The sequence below is a fragment of the Suncus etruscus genome, chromosome 17 (assembly GCF_024139225.1).
Source record: "Suncus etruscus isolate mSunEtr1 chromosome 17, mSunEtr1.pri.cur, whole genome shotgun sequence".
Taxonomy (NCBI): domain Eukaryota; kingdom Metazoa; phylum Chordata; class Mammalia; order Eulipotyphla; family Soricidae; genus Suncus; species Suncus etruscus.
Window position 1 is genome coordinate 12,698,444 of NC_064864.1, and position 6,590 is coordinate 12,705,033.

General features: G+C 29.3%; 1 non-coding gene across 1 annotated transcript; it reads right to left on the minus strand.

Moving 5' to 3' along the window:
- Positions 1-337: 337 nt before the first annotated feature.
- On the minus strand, positions 338-470 carry LOC125995597 (small nucleolar RNA SNORA51). Its single transcript, XR_007491094.1, has one exon. It is a non-coding gene; the product is annotated as a small nucleolar RNA SNORA51 (small nucleolar RNA).
- Positions 471-6,590: the final 6,120 nt, after the last annotated feature.

Here is a 6,590-nt window from a genome sequence, read left to right on the forward strand (position 1 = left end):
AAATAGTCCCTAAACAGTAGGTATTGCCCCACCCCCAAAAAATTGACTCAAGAAAACTAAAAATTTACAGCACCACAACAAAATGAACATAAACTCAAATAAAACTAGGTAAAATATAAGAGTTTTTTGAAGGTTTTGTTCAGATGGAATGGGTAAAAAGGTCTTATTGGTAGAGGAATGACATTGGGAATATTGGTAGTGATTATTTTAAGTCCTCGATACAAATAGAGGTGTTCATCTATACCCTTGAAATTTTATAAATTTTAAACCAATGATAAAGTAGCTATTTTAAAAAAGTTATATTTTTCAAAGAAAATATATATTTCTCCTGGTTATTTTTTGTCCCCCAATTCACAATATAGACCAGGCACAGGGCCTGGGTTGAGGTGTATGTGGGGTGCATTTACTGTACCTTTTTTTTCTATACAGTCAGTGTAAAGAACACAGCCTGTGGTAAGCATTGGGAGGCCTTATTTTTTCTTTTCTTTTCTTTCTTTCTTTCTTCTATCTTCTGTCTTTTTTCTTTCTTCTTTCTTTCTTTCTCTTCTTTCTTTCTTTCATTCTTTCTTTCTTTCTTTCTTTCTTTCTTTCATTCTTTCTTTCTTTCTTCTTTCTTTCTTTTTCTTCTTTCTTTCTTTCTTTCTTTCTTTCTTTCTTTCTTCGTTCTTCTTTCTTTCTTTTTCTTCTTTCTTTCTTTCTTTCTTTCTTTCTTTCTTTCTTTCTTCGTTCTTCTTTCTTTATTTTTCTTCTTTCTTTCTTTCTTTCTTTTTCTTTCTTTCTTCTTTTCTTTTTTTTTTGATTTTCACCAGTGCAACATTCCTATCACCAATATTCTGTGTCCTTCCTCCCCACTCCACACCTGACAGGCTTTCTACTTCCCTCATTCAGTCACATTTTGTTATGATAGAATTAATTCTATGACTGCACTAAACGATCCCTGTGGTGAGCTTCATTTGTATAATGATTCTCAGAGACAAAATAGAGGTCCAGCTCCTGACATGAAGCTCACCTGTTTTTTTTTAAATATGAAATTCTATACTAATTGTTCTAATAACCTAAAATAGTATAATATAGATTCAGACTTTGTTTTACTTTTTCTCTAATTCAAAATAGTACTCCATATTTTTTTTAAAGATCAAACTTTGTTAATATAGATTTCTAAACATACAGGTAAGTATATAAAGTAGCAATGACTGGCAGACTGCCTATTTTGGTGGCACAATTTTACATAACTTCAGAATATAACTTCCTAAATGCCACCCTCCACCAAAGTCGCTTCATCATGTATTTAAAATTAACAAGGCAAAATTTTATTGAAAACAAACTAGCTATACAGCTGTTTTGAAGTCAGTGTATATTTCAACTCCAGTCCATGTCAACAATGAAAAGATATTCTATTAGTGACTTTCCAAGGACTACACATTCAAGTAAGACTATTAAACTAAATATTTACTCAAGGAAGAATATTAAAGCATAATTAAAACAATTTCCCAAGGAGGACGAGTATACAACCCAAAATTAGGTCTCTGTTCATTGTAACAATTAAAATTTGTAAATAAAAGAGATGAAAGCCTCTCTACCATTTATATTTTTTATAATTGGTCTCACTATTGAGTCTAGGTTTTGCAATTTCATCTCAAAGGAATGTTAATGCCTTAGAAGAAAGTTTAACAAAATATAAGGATCACTTGGGGTGAGATCATTAAGTAAGTGTGAATTCTGATACTTAGTAGTAAAACATTCAGTTAGAGTGCTCTGATTTTTTGCCTTACCTTAATATAACAAGCTAACTTTAAAAATGCAGCGCCTTTATTTTCCCTTTATTAGAAATTAATTCCCCTTGTATAATATTTTAATATCGACAAAACTTAACCATTTTATATAACTGATCATTATTTTATTTAATATTATTAAATATCAAATAGTAAATTTTAATTAAATATTTAACATTAATTATTATATTTTATATAATGATAATAATTTCAAGAGGTACATGACGTTTACTTTTAGCTTATTTTTATATTTGAAATTTATATTTTCTAATCTGAATCATTAAAGTTAAATACAGTAATAGAATCTCTAGAAGAGAGAACTTCCTGTTTTTATAACATTTAGGTTCTGCACCTTACTACTGAGTTTTTATTTTGCTTAAAAATTATATAATTGGTTAATTACCACAATAAAAATAATTCTATCTATTTTAAAATTAATCTACCTTTGGTCTGTCATAAATCAAGTTTGCAATTAATGCATTGGAAGTCAGATAAAATGTCTTAATTCTAAAACGTTAAATCAGCTTTATTTTTGGAAAGGCTAAAACTTGATTATTAAGACCTGCATGTATTAAAAATCAGATTAATTTTCTTCCCTGGTGAAATTAGATCATATCATATATGATACTGTAGAAAATTGTAGCCCAGATGAGGTTTTTAGGCATTATGAAAGAGCTAAAAGGGACAAATTTTGATTGAAGATTAAAGTTACTTTAAGAGATTATCTGTTGCTCTTTTTAAGTTGTAAATAGCCAGATACTGTAAAATAAAGAAGCAAAAGAAATAAGTCACCTAAAAAAAGATTTTAAGATTTAAGATATTAAGACCCTGACAAGTACAAGTCAGAGCTGGGTTCTTGGGGAAATATTTGTTCCTACAGAAATTCACTGTAGATCATGTTGGTTCTATTTAGGATTGAATTAAAGAATATATAAATATTCAATTGGTATGCAAAATATATGTTCACTTTAAAATAATGTTAAGGCTGAACGATAGGATAGGAGATAACATTGCCCACAATAAATGCAGATTCCATCCTTGGGTCCTTCAAATTGTATCCAGTACACCACTAAGAAAGATAGGAAGGTTCTGGGAGCATAGAACCATGAGTAAGCTTTGATTAACTGATGTGCCCTGCAAAAAATGTGTATGTGGGTGTGTGTTTGTGTGTATGTATTTGTGTGTATTGTTTTGAGGTCATAATGGCAGTGGTTCTGTCCTAGTGCTATGAGAGTCGAGATATCAATGCCAGTTTGCCTCATAAAGGTCCCTCTATTTTGATTCTTCTGATATTGCCATTTTTCTGTGTTAGCATTATCCTTAATATGCCTATAGTTTTAGTTGCAAGAGATGCAACTTTCTAAAACTCTATGAAGTAATTTTATCTCTAAATATTTTGAACAATCTTTTACTGAGGTATTGTGATTTAAAATAGTTGCTAAAGTTAGGATTGGTAAAAAGAGAATGAAAATGTGGAGGGCCAGGTTAATTTATTTGGTCACTTAACCAAACAAAGTAGGCATGGCTAGGGGGTGGGGGGAAACAGCAGCAGATAAAAGGAAATCCCCAGCCCTCCTTCTCCATCCTCCTCTTCTCTTTTCTTCCCTTCCTCTCTTCCCACTCCCCTCCTCCTCTTTTCTCTTCTTCTCTCCCCTTTTTCCTCTTCTCTTTCTCTCTGCATATGTACAAGTAAGTCACAGAATCAGGCAGAGCCCCCTCCCCCCACACCAGACACACAGCCTATTAAATCAGGGACAGGCACTGAGAACAGGAATCTTTCCTACATGCACAGTGGCCATAGCAGGAGACTAAGGGGGGAAAAAGTAGAGAACAGATACTCTTGAGATTCAGTTTTTGGGGACCAGCGACAGGTGCAAGATCACAAGGATCTTGAGGACAAGTGTGTGGAGAATTAAGAAAAGGCAGGACAAGATATCAGAGAACTATTGCAGTATGTCCCAGGAAAGGTCCAGGATCACAATTTCATCATATATTGGAGGTTAATAGACCGAGGTGGGCAAGATCAAGAAAATACGGCATAAGGCACTGCAGTACTGGACAAGAGGTAAATGAGAGAACTGTATATTAGGGATACAATAGGACCCATCGACTTATACTGTACAGTAGACTCTAGCTTCTTCATTTTCCGACTTTTGTAGATTCTATTCAGTCTCTAATTAAAAGCCATTAGTTATATGTGTTCTGTGATAATGGTTTCTGTATGTTCTTGATGAGAAATTAGTTGCTTCAAATAAGGGTATTGTGAGGATATGAATGTAAAATATTTGCGGCATATTTACAGAATATATTCTTAGGGATGGAAGAAATATCTAGTTTTAGAACATGAAAAAGTTTTAATTTTAGTTCACAGAGTTTGTGTTACAAATCTATTAATATTATGTTAATTTACAAGTTCTAATGCTTTGTAGTGAATAACAATATTATTTTACTTTTGTTTCACTTAAAGAATACTAGTAGTTATGCAAAATTAAGACACTTAATAAAATACATATAATTTTATTCCTAAAATAAATAAGAATATATCAAAATCATATTTAATTTTCAGTAATTTACTTTGTAAACCTTTACATATGTAGGTTAAAGGTGGGTTAAATTCTTATATGCTCACAAACATTATACATTATATTTAATATTTTGCAATAACAATATTAAAACCTCAGTCCTCAGTAGGCAAATTTGTACTTTTATATATCTCATTAAATCAGATAAGAAAATATTCTGGGATTTAAAAATATATTTTGAATTAAATATTTATAAGACTATTTGGATAGATGGTAACTTACTGATTTCATAAAATTACACTTTTTTAAAAGTAAACCAAGTTTATTGAGGAAATAATGGTTGATAAGGAGAGAAATAATGATAAGATTTGATCAAAGGATGTCACTTCTATTGACCTCTAGTTTTGTTTCCATGTGTATGTTTCTTGTTTTAATCTGTCTGTGGCAGATATAAATAATCACTACAGGATAAAAGGAGGTTTTTTTTTGGTTTTGTTTTGTGTTTCAAAAACTGTTTTTTGAATTCTAAACAAAATCAGTAATCTAACATTGCCTGATGCACTTAAGCTTTAAAATTCATGACCCAACTCTTACTTTCATTGAATTTTTATTTCTTTCATCCTATGCCATGTTGATGTTTCACAGATGCAAAAGAAAAAGTAGTTTCCAATATTTGTCCCTCCCAAAATGAATTTAACTTTATCCCAAAGTGCACAGAATAGATTATTTCACAAATTCTGAATGCAACTTTATATAAATGTATTGAAATAATCATTACTTCCAAATTGGCATTATTAATATAAAAATATTTTAAAAATGCAAAATATAAATCTTTTTAATATAAACACTATACATTTTTCCAATAGACATAAATTTATGAAACATGTTCTGAATTTAAAAATATTATTATTAATAGAAAGAATTTTACGTTTTCCAAGAGGCCTATGGGAGAATATATCAAAGTACTAGCAAAAATATTACATAGACCCAATATGTGTTTTCAATATGAGAACATTTTAAATAAAAAATTCAGATAATGACAATGTACTATTGTGGCTGTGACTGTTACAGGTACCATTAAAACAGAAAATATGTATAATATAGTGAATAAATGTGAGAATTCTCATAGTATAAGTGGTTGAAGCTATATAAAAAGTAGTTTAATACAATTTAATCTTTATGGAATATTAGGAAATAATAATTGTTGTAATGTTCTGATTAGAAATTAACAAAAATAAAGCATTAATCATAAATTTTTAACTTACATTTATTAATCTAATAGTTAATTAGGAATATTCACAAATATTTATACACCTACATATTTGCCTAATTATTCAGCAAGCACAATTTTATACAGCAGGTGCTAAGAATATGCTTTTCTCTATATAATTTCATATTTAATCAAGATTACTGAATTAAGTTCCAGAGAAGTTTTCAGCATAAAAAGTCATGATGCTTGGTCTAAATAAATAATTTATTTCATGACTTTTTAATATTAAAACATGTATTTAAAAACTGAGGCTTAAGATTGAGTGAATAATAATGTTTAAAAGTATGAGAAATTATACTCCTAGGCATATGAGTGTGTTAATGCATGCCCAAAATGTATAAACTATAGCAATAAATATGTTAAAAATCATAAATACATTTCCAAGGAGATATTATATTGGATACTTTGAAAAGAGCTAATACTTTAAAATGGAAGACTTTATGCTTTACTTCTTTCTTAGGAAAAAATTTGCAGAATTGTATTTCTTATATGAGTCTGAAAAGAACATTTCAAAAAATAAATTGATGTAACATGGGAAAAGTAGAAATCAATAGTATTCTATGCTCTAATTTCTACATCAAATGTTGAACCATTCTTTTTCTGGTGTGTTGATAATCCTTATTTCTTTGTCATTGAAACTGTTTAAATCAATTACAAGTAAGTTGATGCTAAATAATAGCATTGTTTTTTTTTTAAATGTTTGCTACTTTTTTTAAGCAGTGACAGTATTTATCATAGTTATTTTTATAGCTTTTCAATAATACTGCAATAGACTCAAAATCCCTTTTTAGTCAACTTGAAAATGTTATATTTAAAGTTTTGCAATGATAGTAAATAATGATAAATAAGTCTATGTCCATAAAAAAGCTTCTTAGAGATAAAATATTCTCAAATAAGGTCAAGAACTGTATTAAATTATTAAAATCAATCACAAAATTTTTTTTACATGTAAATGATAGCAGATGTTCTTTTAGGAAATAAAAATAGGTCAAGAAATAAATGTAATTTTGGAAACAAGTAATTATT